Raw genomic sequence first — 17220 nt, 5'->3', positions numbered from 1 at the left:
GGTGGGGAGGGGAGGGGAAGAGAAAATGGAAAGTGGATGGGAAAGGGAAAAGACCATGGGAAGGGTAAGTGGGATAGATAAAGATGGAAAGCAAAAGATCTGGTACGAGACGTGTGTGTGTGTGAGAGATAGATAGATAGAGAGAGAGAGAGAGAGAGAGAGAGAGAGAGAGAGAGAGAGAGAGAGAGAGAGAGAGAGAGAGAGAGAGAGAGAGAGAGAGATGGGAAAGCCAAGACGGAAGGATTGAAGGTGGAAAGTCTTAAGAAAGGTGGTCGAGGGAGGCGCGGGGAAGGATAGACGTTGATGGAGATGTCGCGAGAGTCGGGTCGAAGAAAAACCCGTCGATAGGAGTGGAGAGAGAGAGAGAGAGAGAGAGAGAGAGAGAGAGAGAGAGAGAGAGAGAGAGAGAGAGAGAGAGAGAGAGAGATGCAGGTTGAGGGAGGCGTGGAGGGGTTGGGGGGAAATGTTGAAATAGGGTGACTCGAGAGAGGAGGGATAATGTAGAGTAATGGAGGAGAGAAAGTCCAGAGTAGAGGCTTAGTGGAAGGTGGTCGAGGTAAGTGTAGGATCTGCGGACTTCGTACTCGGGGCGTGAGGTGGTCACTCAAGGTGTGGGACTTGGGGGGGACCTCATACTTGGGATGTCAGACTTCATTGAAGGTTTGGGACCTGGGAAACTTCATACTATTGGGACGTCAGGGGTGAAGCTAGACATGGCTGACGGACACCATCTATCTACTCTGGGTCTGATTTGGTACACGTACAAATACGACAAGAGTCCAAAAATACTTATGTTTAAGTGAATCTGGAAGTGTAGGGCGAGTCAAACATGCAAATATGGTTCCTGTAGCTCGTACTAAACAATTTTTCTCTTCTCATTTCACTTGGATCCTTCCTGGGCAGACGTGAACACACTTTCCATTGATTTCCCTTTGTGAACCCCCGTGGTGAGGGAGTAGGGCAGGTTACACTCCACTGCCCCCAGCTGGCCATGGTATGGGCTGGGGAGGGGTCACGATCGTGACACACATGCCATACATATACACAGGAACAAGATCACTATGTCGGGAAGGGGAGGGTCTCTTGCCCATCGTGATGACGGGAGGACCTCAGTCTTACCTGCAGGAGTCTGTTGATGTGCAGACACAAAGGGAATCTCCGGGAGTCTGGTTCATATTGATCGGTGACCCATCTGTTATCTCGTGTATGCTCTTTGTGATGGCATATGGTGGTTGACGTATGGTGTGTAACGAAGATACCTAGAAATATCCTGGAGTATATCATGTCCTGGAAAATACTGCCTAAGTACACTTGCTGTATATTAAATGTATTTTTCTAATGACATTTTATGAGTGATGTCCCCGAGTTCAGATTTTTTTGCTGTCCTTATTTTTCTTCCTATCACTATGGTCCATTCGCTTGTACCTCTTTTGATACAAGTGTTCGAATCTTGTCTTTCTCGATTTTCCATACTCCTTTGACGGCGGTGATGTAGAGTGACTGCTTTCGTTGAATATCCGGCCTCATGTGACAGGCTTTAGAATTAGAGATGATGTCTTTTCTGAATGTTCAAATGTAATTATTTTTTTTTTGTTTCCTTCCACGAACGCGTGTACTGGCAAAACTTGTGCTCTGTATTTCATAGCAATAGTGAAATTCCCGATAGGTTACTGGTTGCATGAAACCCATCAGCGCCCTTCTCTGACACGCTTATATTTCGATAGCATCTTCATAACTACCTAGTGTTTTGAATATCCCTACATATATGTGCCGTTCACCCATACCATCAATGGAATACTTTGTTTGTGTACATACATCTAGACTATAAACACTTTAAAACTAACAGAAGACAGTCATTCTGCTTCTTGATATTAGATTCCATTTTTTCATTAAGTTGTTCTTGTCTTCATCTGCAAGCCTGTGTATTGGAGTCCAACTCCACAAACTAACGGAACGTTTTCCTCAAGCCCCACATTTGATCCAGCTACACGTATCCTTTAAGGAACATAGGACCACAGTGCCAGCTGTATCACTCTCCAGTTTTGCTCTCCAGTTGCAAGTCTTCCTAAAACGATTCATCCAGCTCCGGTAGCCCCCCTATAAACTACCCAGTCCTCTTTAACACTATCTACATATCCCTCTGTAAGGAAACAGGCCTTATTTCATAGTCTTATGACCCACTTGTATAATCTACCAACTTGCGTTTAACGGTCTCATATTTTTCCCTCTACATGCCAGCCATTCCTCTTTAGCTGTTAAATCTCCCTCTTTCAGCAATTCAGTCCCCTTTAACAGTCACTTATCACCCTCTTTGTAAACCATCAAGTCATCTCTTAATCTCTTTAAAAACAGTCTTCTTTCGCAGTCCTCCTACGCAAGTTTCTAGTTCTCTGCAAGCTTCTCAACTCTCACCAACCTACGTTCTTCGCTTTATTAAGATCTGTAAAACACTTCTGTAAGCAACTACGTTCACCCACACCTCTGTCAAAGGTCTTTTCCCTACCATGAGCCCCTAGCCTCTTAATGTCCCTTTTTCCGAATGTCTCCTCCTTTCATGAGACCCATATCTTTTATTTCTGCCACCTCGTACCCCTTTCACACCACCAGATCCACTTCTGTGATTCTCTTTCCATCTATAAACTTTCCCATCCCATTAGTTTCTCTCTTTTTTTTTTTACTGTTTCCAATTATTAGTTGCAGTGCTGAAAACTAACTACTGTGCAAAGGCTAAGGGGTAAGGAGGTATTTACAAGTGTAGATAGTGAAAGAAGAGGTTGTTAGTCAGAGATGTGCGGATCGGTAGGAGGAAGACAATAGGTCAGAGTGCAGATGGCAAAGGCAGGACTGCCAAATCTTCTTTACTTCCTTCCTGTCCAGGTCGCATTCATCAAGGCATATTTAGTAAGTCTCCCCGCTCTCCTATGCTCCTCGATTGAACCATTCTAAGCATATTTTGTCATCCACCTTTCTTCCGAACCGTCAAGTTCTTTTTAGTCCTCCTCCTCAACAGAGACCCAATCTTCTCTTCCCTTCCTTTAACAACCATACCCCGTTTTCTCCACGAGCTTTCTCTCTTTCCATATTTTCCTTTTCTCTCATCATTCCCTCCCAGGTTTGTCTTCCACACATTCACCTCCCACTCTGCGAAACCTCCATTCCTCCACACGTTACCTTTATTTTCCACTAAGATCACAGTTCTCCCCAAGTCCTCTCCATCTTACACCCTTCTCTCAAATCCCCTCGCAAAGGCAAATACTTCTTCTTCAGTAAGTCCCATTCACTCCTTTTCCATATTCCCTCATAATCCCCTCCTCCTCTTTTATCACAAAGTCTAGATATATCTCCTTACATTCCTTCTCTCTTACTCCTCATTTCTCCACAGCTTTCCCCATCCTTTCTCGTTCTTGTGATCTTCAGCCTCACAATTCCTCCTTCAGAGATCCTCCACCTAGTTCTTCCCTCCTTACCCTTCTTCCCTCTCACCTGCCATGTTCACCCCATAGCACCTCATCCCCTCGACACACAGTTCCCTCCCCGGCAATAACCCCCAACACCCCACCTCCCCTGTCCAAGCCCCTAAGGGTGTTGTTCCAGTTTGCGCAACTCTCCACGTTGAAGTCATTTCGTGTTGACGCTGGCCACACCGTGTCACTCCAATGTCAATTGCTGCTAACCTCTGAAGGACCCTTGAGTCCCGGCCTGCAACCTTCAGGCCACTGCAGCCTCCGTTCGTTTGTGTCAGCTGTGAAACACCCGCCGGGGCTTCATTCACTGAGAAGCCAAGGGTTCAGTGACCTGTCGCTCATGTGAGGGATTGGGTGACTCGCTGACGGTGAAGCCCTTAACGCTGTCCTCAGACCCAGGCCCAGTCTGGAGTTCGTGACCTCCGTTTAGTGAGATTCATCATGCAGAAGTAGATCCTGATTATGTTGATAGATTTATATTACGGTTGTTGAAGCATGGATTGGTTACTTCTTTCCCAGTCAGTTCTCATTAGGTTATTTCTGAAGTTAATTCGATACGTATTCAAGTTTCAGTTCTCTCTGAAGTTCATTCTATACCTACTCAAAGTTCACATCTCTCTGAACTTAATTTGGTACCTACTGAATCCTCAGATCTCTCTAAAGTTAATTCTCTACCTATTCAAAGTTCAGATCCCAAAAGTTACTTCTGTACCTGTTCAAAGTTCAGATCACTCATCAGATACTTCTCTGCATATCTAAAGCTCAGAATCTTTTTTGAGAATATCTCTGAATCTGTAAAACGTCTTCATAATCTTAAAGGTAATATTGACAGTGATAATCATGTTACAGTCAACATTTATCGTTGATACAAATATGGTCCCTGAGATGCATATTATATGCCAGCATTAGATTTCTTATTAGCATACACCACCGCATTCTTTGTGCCTTCGAAATCACTGTCATGCGTTGAAACAAAAAGTCAGTTTCCCATATTTGATCTATGTTACTTATAGACAAAGGGAATGACAGTCACATTATATTGTTACACGTTCACGAGAGGGTTTTACAAAGGTATTGGAGACAAAGATATTGATATTCTATCTACTTAAACGTCCATAGTAAGGTTTAATAGAGAGTCGGAGACAAGGATAATGATATTCTTATTGTCTGCTTAACCCTCCGCAATAAGTACATAGGGTTAGAGACAATGGTGATCATATTCTAATTATGTAATTATCCCTCCACAATAATAAGTACATAGGAGTTAGATACAAGGATAAGGATATTCTCATTGTCGAGTTAACCTTCCAGAATAGGTAAATCGTCGTTAGATACAAGGGTATCAATACTTTCTCCATGTGCACAATCGGTCTCTAAACCAGGGAGGTGATCCTTGGGCAGTAGGTCGGTAGTTGCACGACTTGCGCCACCATTTCAAACCAGAAGATGTATCAGAGTCGACCGCCTCCCTGGTATTTTCTCTCTCTCTCTCTCTCTCTCTCTCTCTCTCTCTCTCTCTCTCTCTCTCTCTCTCTCTCTCTCTCTCTCTCTCCTCCCGACCGCACAGATGATTCAGTGTGTTCCCTCCGCAAAGCCGGAGTGGCCAGCTGTTTACCTTTGTGTGAGTTTGTTTAGGTAACCTTTGGCTCCTCGCTCCACCGTGCATCAACTCCATGCCCATTGATGTTTGATGGATTTTGTGTGTGTGTGTGTGTGTGTGTGTGTGTGGGTGTTGGGGCAGCGGTGGTGGTGGTGGTAGTCATGATGGTGGGAATATGCCAAGTGGGGCACGTCGTGTGTTCTCAATCCATTTTTTCCTTTCATTCTTCTTATTCAAGAGTGAATTGCTGTCATTTGAGATATTCCTCGCAAAGGGAGTAAGAGAGAGAGAGAGAGAGAGAGAGAGAGAGAGAGAGAGAGAGAGAGAGAGAGAGAGAGAGAGAGAGAGGCAGACATTGAGTTCACATACGTCTCTATTCAGCGATGGATGAGGCACGAAGCTTCCAGCTTTCCAGCTCCTGTCTCTCGAAAGGTGTCGAGGATACAGACAACTATCTCTGTCGAATTCAGAGCCAGAAAATATTTAAGAGCAAACCATGATGTTACATCGTTTCTCAATGGTTCTGATGTAGCGTGTTGATTGGTGTAATATCCTCTTGTTATATATCAGATTCTGAGACTCTATAGAGGTGCTTCTTTGAGTTGGTAGTTACTCGATGGAGTCTGAACCTTCGTCAGTCTACCGTCTATTGGTGAAGGACGAGGTTTTCTCTCGCAGTTGTGCCTGACTACATCGCGCACTACATCGGTCGTGCTTCTGCGTATTAATCCCGTCCTGCTTTCTCCATTTGCCATGGATACGTTTTTGAATGTTTCCTCCACCGAGGTGAGAAGTTCTTTGACGAGAACTGTTCCATATTTCGTCACAAGACAGTGATACAGTCTCACGGAAAGTGATTCTCCACGCACGATAGCGAGGTATCCCGGGAACAGACAAAGAAACAGCACTCATTCGTTCACATCCATTCTCTAGCTGTCATGTATGTATAATCCACCGATGCTAGAGCCCTCGTTTCCAAATTCAAGCCTCACAAAATTTTCTGTGGTATCCCCTGAACATTTCATATGCCTTAGTTCAGCACACAGACAGCATATTAAGCCCTCTATAGCACATCTCTTATTCACTGCATCCCTTGCATGCCTCACACCCTCCCTCATGTTCAAGGCCCGATCACTCAAAGCATGTTTCACTTCTTCCTGCCACAGAACACCGCTGCCCCTATCATACAGAAGTCTGGGCTGTGCACGCTTAACAGATGGTACAGAATACATCAGTTTCTGTTGACCCTAAAGCCTCGTCACCTACGCATGCTTCTGCATGTCTTTTGATTTTGTGTTATTTCAAAAATAGGTCATCGCAATCACCAGTTCTTTGTCAGAGCATATTATCCTCAAGCTGATCACCATTTCCGTCCATGATGGGTGCCCAGCTTTGTATTAAGGTCTCCTGTCAATGATATTCGATCCCATATAAAAAAAATTTCTGCAGCAGACCCTCAACTCCTTAAACACTCGCCTCTCTCTCTCACTCCTCATGTTACCAGTTGCATAAGCACTGATAATCACCTGCTTTTCATAATCCAGTTTCCTTTTCACCCTCATCAATCTGGAGGCCACTTCCTCACACTCTTTCTCAAATGCTTAGAACTCTGCCTTTGTTATTTTCTATCCTTTAGTCTCTCTAACCCTCACACAAACCCCAGACTTTAACCCTCAGACTTCCCAAACCATTCTTTCCTCCTCCCCTTTGGACTTCGTTGCACTCAGAGGCAGAACATCCGGGTTGCTCTACCCAGACATACATTCTACTTACCTCTCCCTTCTTCTCATCCTGGTTACCTCCACGCACATTCAAACACCTCAATGTGAGACATCGTGGAGGATTAGCGCCCCTTACTTGGTCCTTTCTTCTGTTCCCACTTTTGATATAGACACTGAAATACAGCACAGAAGGAATACGAGGATAGTGATTCTCTCTCTCTCTCTCTCTCTCTCTCTCTCTCTCTCTCTCTCTCTCTCTCTCTCTCTCTCTCTCTCTCTCTCTCTCTCTCTCTCTCCTTTGCCGAGGCTTTACCTTCACCGGTTGATGAAACAGAGTACAGTCCCTACAAAGAAGTCCTTGCTTGAAAGAAGTCCAGCCTTCCCCTGCTACTTAGTGTAGTGCAGCCTTAAGCTGCAGATGTCCCTGTATTACTAAGATAGTAGTCTTGGGATATATAGAATATATAGATATATAGATATGAATAGAATATATGGATATACATATATGGTCCTTGCTAGTGGACGTCGCCGACTTCCTAAGCGCTGCGGGAACCCAGTGAACTGGGGTAAACCATGGAAAGCTGTGTAGGTATGTATATTTGCGTGTGTGGACGTGTGTATGTACATGTGTATGGGGGGGGGGGGGTTGGGCCATTTCTTTCGTCTGTTTCCTTGCGCTACCTCGCAAACGCGGGAGACAGCGACAAAGTAAAAAAAAAAAAAAAAAAAAAAAAAAAAAAAATATATATATATATATATATATATATATATATATATATATATTATATATATATATATATATATATATATATATATTTTTTTTTTTTTTTTTTTTCATACTATTCGCCATTTCCCGCGATAGCGAGGTAGCGTTAAGAACAGAGGACTGGGCCTTTGAGGGAATATTCACCCTCACCTGGCCCCCTTCTCTGTTCCTTCTTTTGGGAAAAAAAAAAAAAAAAAAACGAGAGGGGAGGATTTCCAGCCGCCCGCTCCCTTCCCTTTTAGTCGCCTTCTACGACACGCAGGGAATACATGGGAAGTATTCTTTCTCCCCTATCCCCAGGGATATATATATATATATATTATATATATATATATATATATATATATATATATATACACATATACAGAGGGAGAGAGAGAGAGAGAGAGAGGGAGAGAGAGAGAGAGACCAGAAGTTATGGAATCCGCAGATGTGAAGATATGCTACAATCCTTCCAATTGGCAAAGATGAGATATAGTCGATAAGGATCAGATTATAATGACTTCCAGCAGGTGAAGCGAGCCTTTTGCAACCGAGTGTTTCACATGATGGATCGGTGTCAGGGTCAGGTGATAAGAGATTGTGGGAATGAAGCATGAAGGAAGGATGAAAGAAGACTGGAAGAAGATTTGAAGGGAAATGGAAGAAAATACGGAAGGAAAACCTTGGTTAATAGGCTTAAGGAAGAGTGATATAATTCTTTAGAAAATAGAATGTGAAGGATTAGTCGAAGGATATGTGAATGAAGTCATAAGAAGAGTGAAGGAAGAAAAATGGGAGAGAAATTGAAGGCTAAAGAAAAAACAAAGAGAGAGGTGAAAGAAATTAGAGAAGCACTGATGGAAGGACCAGTTGTGAAATATTGGCAGAGAAAGATTAATAAAAGACAAAAGAATGAAGGCAGAGGAAAGAAGAAAACGAGAAAAGGAATTAAAATCAATATAAGATTTAAGTAGGGCCTAAAATGACTGTGAAAAACGACTGAAGGAAAAGTTAAGGAAGCTGGAAAGAAGGAAAGAGAAAAGGCTACAGAAAGGGTGAAGGAAGTGTGGTGCAAGAGTGAAGAAGAGCTATTGGAATGAAGGTAGGCTAAAAAGGTATAGATGAAAAGGCATAAAAGGAAGTACAAAAAAAATCATAAAGATAAAACGAAAGAAAACTGGTATCACTGAAGGAAGATAGGGGCAAAGAAGGAAATCGAAGAAACAGAGTGAGAAGGAAAAGTGATAGAAACGTACAAGGGAGAGGAAAGAAGAAAACAAATGATGAAATGTAGAGAGGAAAAGTTGAGTAGGGGATCAACTACTTGTGAAAGAAGGCCGATGGAATTGCGAAGGAAGGCTGAAGGATAGATGGAAGAAGGAAGGAAGGATACACGTCATGACAAATGAAGGTGAACGATAAAAAAGAGTTAAACGAAGGAGAGTGTAAGAGTGGACGAAGAGTACAGAAAATGATCAACACCGACTCGAAAGACTTGTGAAGGAAGAGAGAAAGAAAATGTGCCGAAGGAACTGTAAAGAAAGACCAACGCGGTAACGAAGGAAGGTTGAAGGATCCGCACAGGAAAGGACTATGAAAGAAGACCAGAATTGTGGTTAAGGAAAATGGAATGAAAAGTATCATCAGTACAGAAATACAGAAGAAACAGTACATGGCTCCATACTGTATACAAGACCTCTCCAGCTTTCTTTGCCTATACGAACATGTATAAAATCCAATCAAATGGATGAGGTAGACATGATGAAAGACAAAGAATGAAAAGGGTCGCACTGCATGCACCACCAGAGAATATCACGGGAATTCACGTGGAGAAGAATGGACCAAGATCATACCAGGCGTACTGAAGCCGTGGTCACCATGGTAGAGTTAAGACCGCTGGAGGGAGTCTAGCCTCACGCATATGTTATAATGTTATCTAGCTGATTGTTCATAAAGAACTTACCATGAGAACTTTATTGTGATAACAGACAGGCCATTGTGGAGTGCTCATGCGCAAGGTCACTGTTACACATACACACACACACACATACACACACACACACACACACACACACACACACACACACACACATACACTTATATTAGTGAAGACTTTTACCCTTAATTTGTTTAGAGCAAATTGTCATGTGATAATGATAAATAAAGGAAACGGTTTATTGAATCTAGGTAGCCAATTGGCTGAAGATACACAGTTGAGTTATTAAAGAACTGGGAGGTTATAAGAGTAAATAATAAACTAGTCATACACGAGCTTAAAATCAAGGTGAGGCTGGATATTGCCACACTTTGAGCAAGCACACGAGTGAGGTACATCTAGACAGGAAATGTGCGCAATTCAGTTCCTATTTAACAGTGTTTTGACGCTCTATCCTCAACCCCAGTGAGATGGAGTGGAGAAGGAGGTCTTAAGAGATCACTGAAATAATGAGAAGAGACGTTAAGAGAAGACAAAAGCATCTTGATCCTTGCAAGACTCGTGGACCTGTGGAAAGTTCACCATATGTGCTGAAGACTTGTGTAGATATGATTGACAGGCCACTCGAAATACTGCTCAAAGACGTCATTGGCGACAGGCAAAGTACCAAGGCATTGGAAAAGGGCAATCATCACCCGTCCATTAGATGGGAGATAGTGATGAAGCGTTGAATTACAGGCCAGTCTCCCTGACGAGTGGTACTGGAAGAGATAATAAGACAACACGGTTTCAGAGAAATGAGGTCATGTGTAACGAACATCTTATATTTCTTAGAGAGAGAGAGAGAGAGAGAGAGAGAGAGAGGGAGAGAGAGAGAGAGAGAGAGAGAGAGAGAGAGAGAGAATATCTGTTGTAAACAAAAGTTAAGTTTGGGTGGATTGTCTGTCTCTGTGTTGCCAGAAAGCATTTGACACTGTACCACACGGAAGGCTGATTATGGATCACCTGGCAGGAATGAGAGGAGAGACTCCTACAGTGGATAGATCATCTTGGTGGAAGGGAACAAAGGACGCACATCGGAGGAAACTTACCGCAATAGGGGTGGGGTGTCACAGGGCTCTGGTCTAGGACCCTTACTCTTCTTGACCTATGTCACTGACTTAGCATACGATATGGGTTTCTGCTTGAATAAGTTTACATATAACATGAAGTTCATGGGGGAAGTGGAGAGCAAGGAGGAATGCATGAACTTACAAGGGGACCTGGACAGACTCCAAAGCTGGTCTGGTAATTTGGTTGACGAAATTCAACGCTGTGTCACTGTAAAGTGATGAGGGTGGAACACGGTGAGAGAGGGACTAAATATGAATATCATCTAGCGCGAAATAAGGGGCAGAAATCTGTGTGGGAGAGAGAATTAGGAGTTGACATCGTCCCTAACCCGTCCCCAAAGTCCCTCTTTAGGGGAATTTGAAAGGAGACAATAACCCGTCGCCAAAGTCCCTCTTTAGGAGAATCTGAAAGGAGACAATCTGGCAGTTATTCGAATACCATTCAATTCACTTACTTGACAAACGCAAATATTCTTCAAGATGTTGAATTCGAATAAAGGTTAAGAACTACTACTATGTGCCTCTCAAGTCCGGTCACCGCACCAAAATAAGCACAAAGAGCTGATAGAGAAGGTCCAAAAGATGGCAACAAAGATGCTATCAAAATTAAGGGAGTTGAGTTGCAGGAAAAGGTTGGAGGCCTCACATTTACCCAATCTGTGAAGACAAAAGTGATGGATGACCTAAACACAACCTATAAGCTATTGAATTAGAGTGATCACAAAGACAGTGAACGTTTCTTCGAAAGATGCGGGGTTAGATGTGTTATGAAATTAAGTAAGGAACTCATCAAAACAGTAATTTGATAAGAAAAGTGTAGTGGACAAATGGAATAAACTGAATGAGGACTTAGCAAATGCAAACTGTATATAGGTGGTTAGCAAATGCAGACTGTAGAGGGAAGTTTAAAAGGTTGTATGATAGTGGTGAAGGTTCAAGAGATGGGGTCCCACTTGTACAAAACTACCTCCCTTTGCAGTACAAAATATAATTGATTTTACACATAAACATAGGAAGAATGTGTATTAGAAAACAGGGATTGAGAGAGAGAGAGAGAGAGAGAGAGAGAGAGAGAGAGAGAGAGAGAGAGAGAGAGAGAGAGAGAGAGAGAGAGAGAGAGAGACTGCATATCCAGTGTGTTGAAATTAGGTTAGCCATGGCTGTAGACTGTGGATGGGGAAATAACATGCGCGTCACGGAGCATTACGGGAACAGAAGCATGGGAGATCAGCGTAACCTGGGATGTTACGGGAAGGGTCCGGAGCGTGGGAGAGGGATTGTATCGTGTGAGGGATGACGTCAGATAAGGGATTGTAGCTCGGGGGGGGGGGGGGTTACATCAGCAAATGAGGGAGGGGGGGATCTAGCGTTGTGGGATTTTGGATTAGCATAGAGTGATAGGTGAGAGGGTTAGACTGTATCATGTGGGATGTAAGATTTGCGAGAGAGAGGGAGGGATTCTTACCGTAGAAGGCGTCAGATTACCATAGGGGAAGGGGAGAGGAAAATACTGTGGGTTTGTGAGGTGGACATTAGCGTAGTGGTATTGTGTGGCATGGTGGAAATCATCTGTATAGTAGTGGTAGGTTTCGTGAGGGTAGGCGAGGAATTAGGCGTTGCGATAGGTTCGGAAGGTAGGGGTGAGCGGGAGAGGTTGACGTGGGAAGGGGGGATAAGGATGGGTTGACGTGGAAGGAGTAAGCAGACAGTTTGGCGTGGAGGGGGTGAATTGACAGGTTGATATGGATGAGTAAAGAGAGAGAGGGTTGACGTGGAAGGAGTAAGCAGACAGTTTGGCGTGGAGGGGGTGAATTGACAGGTTGATATGGATGGGTAAAGAGAGAGAGGGTTGACGTGGAAGGAGTAAGCAGACAGTTTGGCGTGGAGGGGGTGAATTGACAGGTTGATATGGATGGGTAAAGAGAGAGAGGGTTGACGTGGAAAGTGGTAATGAGAGAGGTTGACGTTGAGAAGGTTACTCACAGACAGGTTGACGTGGATGGGTAAGAGAGATTGACGTGGGGACAGTGTTCAAGGTACTTTCTGAAGTACTGCTGGGACTGCCATGGGATAACTTGGAGCCTTCTTTAAAACCCCTGTCGAACAGGTGGAGGGCAAGACTCCTCAGCACGACGGTACGACCTTCCAGAATACGAGTGTTCGTTGAAACCAGATTATGGACTTTCTCTCCAAACATCTATCTGTGATATTGATGGGCTGAGTCAAATAGATGGAAATGTTAAGTAAATAAGTTTTTATCTATCTGTGCCATTAAAAGGCTGTGTCAAATAGATGCAAATGTTAAGTAAATTAAGTTTTTATCTATCTGTGTCATTAAAAGGCTGTGTCAAATAGATGCAAATGTTATGTAAATATGTGTATCTATCTGTGCCATTGAAAGGGTGTGTCAAATAGATGCAAATGTTATGTGAATATGTGTTTATCTATCTGTGCCATTGAAAGGGTGAGTCAAATAGATGCAAATGTTATGTAAATAAGTTTTTTGTCCGAAGAAAAGGTCCTCAGTCGACCCCAGCTTTCCCGGAACACTTTGCTCCTGAACTGCACATATGAACTTATGGTCTGCGAATCGTGATGATCTTATTCCTACAGTGCAACAGCTACTTAATCTTTTATCTAATAGCGTAGCAGCTATTTAACCCTCTACTAGATATCGTAAAAGCTATTTAACCCTCTTAATAGCACAGCGGCTATTCAACCTCACACTTAACAGTGTAGCATCTATTTAACCTTGTACTTGATAGCGTAGCAGCTCTTTAACCTTGCACTTATTAATATGGCTGCTGTCTAACATTCTCCTCACAATGCATTAGCTATTCAACCTTCTATTTACAATGCGTCAACTATCTGACCTTCAGCTTCATCTCGTTGCAGCTATCTAACCCTCTCTGCTTCCAGGTCAGCTGCCACTTAACCTTCTACTTAACAGTGAAGCAATTATTTAACCTTCTGCCTAAAATGCAGTAGTTATCAAAACTTATACTTAATAGCGTAGCAGCTACCTAACCTTCTTAGAATGCAGAAGGTATTTAACTTATAGTTAACAGTATAACGGCTATCTAACCTTTTCCTTAGCATTCAGTAGCTATTTAACTTTCTGTTTATGGTGTAGCAGCTATTTAACCCGCTCCTTACAATGCAGCAGCTAATTAACCTTCTATTTAATAGCGTACCAGCTGCTTAACTGTTCACCTACAATGCAATAGTTATCTAATCTTCTGCTTGCAATGGAGCAACGATTTAACACATATAGACCAGCTGCTATTTAACCTCCTGCTTGATTTAACTCATTGTTATATAGACTAACTGCTATTTAACCTCCTGCTTACAATGGCGCAACTATTTAACCCTCTTATATATAGTCTAGCAGCTGCTTAACCCTCTGTGTTTGCAGTGTACCAGCCTTAAAGAAAACTCACACACACACACACACACACACACACACACACACACACACACACACACACACACACACACACACACACGCACACAAACTGTGTTGTACAGTGTTATACTGTCCTCTGTAACAGTTTAGTTTCCTCAGTCTGGGTGAGAGGTCCCCTCCAAGAGGAAATGTCAGGTCTGCCGCCGCTGCAACAAAAGAAAAGATAAAAAGATTAAAGAAATCCAATTTTTCGCTCAGATGTACCTTTTCTCTCGCTGTCTCACTGAGTTTACATCTTAAGGATATCATTATCTCCCCCCCTTTTTTTTTTTTTGAAAGCATTTTCTATTCCTTTGGGTTATTGTACCAGTCACATTCATACACAAATAAGTGGACATTCTCTCTCCCTTTACATCTTAAGACGTATACATTTTTTCTTTATCTGTGTACCTTTGGACGAAGCTGAGCAATGGTGTAGAATGTACCGTTCCTGTGGATTTTGCGTCTCACATTCCGATGTTTGCTAATAACTGATGGATCGTTTGAGAAATGTGAACCCACCACAGCTAATACACATACAGTGGCCATTGGTTCTCTCAGGTGTAGTCCAGCTTCGATACGTAATTCACAAACATAAACATATGCAGAGGGTCTTTTTTTTTTTTTGCTTGTGTTTGTGCAATGTGTGTCTCGTCTAGACTCTGTCTGTGTTTGCTTTTGTTTGCTCTGTAGATTGAGTGTTTGTACCGTATCTAGCCAGACCCATTCATTGTCTGGTGCGATTGTTGATCACCGGACGATAGATGAAAACAGATCAGTGTTTATTGTGTGGATCTATTCATAAAGGGAACGGTATGTCTTCTGTTAGCTCATCAGTTTGTTAGTTAAAGGGTTGATTCTAAAAGTTCGGTGATTGGTTGAGTGGCTAGATGACTAATTACTGACTTCGATTGGTCGTGGATCTGTTTTGACTGCTTGGGGGTGAGCCATGACTTAATTAGATAATCTGTCGGGTGTTTGAGTGATTGATTCGTTATTTGGAAGATTGGCTGAGCGAACGTTCTAGTCCTATGTCTTCATCTGGTTGGTTTGTCCACTCGTCTATAGACTTAATTATAGCTTTACTAATCACCTCCTATCCTCGTCCCGTCCTTGGCGCTTCGCTAACCACCCGACTTCACCACGTGGTGTCACAGTGTACCAGCCACGCGCGTGAGATCGGAACACTTCAACGTGTGGCAGTCACTGCGTACAATGAGTACTTTCCCCCTAGACACGTGGTCACTAAACTTACCTGAACGCTTGCCTGGCCACGTACTGCCACCTGGTCAGCCACGTGGTGTAGCATGTCGGACCCCTTGCTGACCAGGTGGTGTGCCAGACCGGAAATAATAGCATCAGAATTAATCCTAACACTAATATTTCTCTGATATTTTTTGTCTTTTGGTTTAGGCATTTATTCATGAGTTTGATTTCCCCTATTAGAGTATAATTATTTCCTATTATTGTGTTACACAGATTAGTAGATTTGGTCTGTTTTTCCTTTATTTTTGTGATACGGAGTAATTGTTGTAGAATTAGCTTGACTTTCCTTATCTTTATGTTACACACTGATTGGCCTACGCAGCAGTAGTATGATAATCCATTGTTCCTTGTGTTATACATTAATTTGTGTATAACTGCACTCCTTCTTTCATTACTAGATAACTTTTTCATGTTCATACGTAGATCACATAGCATTATATACAATCCTGATTATTCTTTATCATATTTATTAACTCATTAAATCAATCAGTGTTTTTATTATACCGTTGACGCTCCTGCAGAACTCAGTCATACCCAGCGATCCAATTATACGTGATTCTGGCACATTAGGTCACCCATCAGCTTTGAGACTTCGCTGTTGTTCTCATCCGTCTGGATTTCCAGTACGGTGTCGTCTGAACTCGACCCGTTTTCTCAAGCTGTATCTTTTCTAGGTTTGAGGACTTCATTCGTGGACTATTCAGTTTTCATAGAGGCCATGAGCTGACCCTTAGAAATGGGTCAGGTCATGGAAAAAATCTGTTCTTTTTTTTTCAAGTATGTTTGATCGTAGCTGTTAGGGAAAGACAGGAGATGGGTAGAGTATTCCAAAGCTTTGGGAGTAAGGAAAGAATGAGACATCAAAAAAATAGCTCATCGAGGCCACGATCTAACCCTTTAAAAAAGGTCAGGTCGTGGAAAATTGGCCTTTTTTTTTTTGAAGCATGTTTGATCGTAGCTGTTAGGGAAAGGCAGGAGAAAGGTAAAAAGTTCCAAAGCTTAGCTGGGTAAGGAAAGAAACAGATATCAAAACGTCCCAACAGTCCAGGTTGTTTTCACTCATCATCACTCTCCGTACACACCTGCCTCAGTTGCACTGGAATCCGTTCATCTCACACTTAAGATCATTTCGGTACAGCATCGGCAGCTTCAGTACTCCTGGCATTGTAAGCTGAGGTTAACATGAACATAACGCATTCATTCGTTCAGTGTCACGCAGGATTACCGACGAACAAACGTATGTGACAGGGTTCTTATCTGTTTTACCGGCGTTACCAATTCGCGGAGACCGAACCGCGACCAATCGCAAGAGATCACGAGGAGAAATTCTCTGTCCATGTCCTCATATTATGGCTATTCTTATTGATTGAATATTTCATTCACGCCAGAAGAAAGAAATATAATCTAGAGTACCTACGATTTAGGGTAACTACTTCTTACGGGTATAATCTCCTCCCATGGAACTCCTCTGCATAGCACACAAGACCTTCCCTTTTTTTTTACGCAGTTTATCGTTGCATCGAAAAAACCCCTTCCCCCATGACAGGGTTGAATACGGGAAGAATCCTTTTGCAATGCCTGCCTTTACCGTGGAGGAGGTTGGCAGGGAGGGTGTGGGGCAATGGGTATCCAACCAGGGTTTTTTCAAGGGCTTCTCCTCCCTCCCTCATTCCCTCATTCCCACCTCCGCCGTGAAAGAAAACGAGGAAGATGGATGTGAACATTGTGGTAATCGTTTCTCCTGTGAGATCCTCGCAATTCTAATTTCCAGCCTTGTGGTGAAAAATACCTGAAGGGAGATGATTGATGCGGTCGGCCAGACGCGCCAGCGGCTGCGTGTGTGTGTGTGTGTGTGTGTGTGTGTGATGGCTAAGACGTGGAGACGAGTCGTGTTCAGGTGAGGTTTTCAATGGAGGTGGATATTTTTT

The sequence above is a fragment of the Panulirus ornatus genome, chromosome 2 (genome assembly GCF_036320965.1).
Source record: "Panulirus ornatus isolate Po-2019 chromosome 2, ASM3632096v1, whole genome shotgun sequence".
Lineage (NCBI taxonomy): Eukaryota > Metazoa > Arthropoda > Malacostraca > Decapoda > Palinuridae > Panulirus > Panulirus ornatus.
This window is presented reverse-complemented; position numbering follows the sequence as displayed.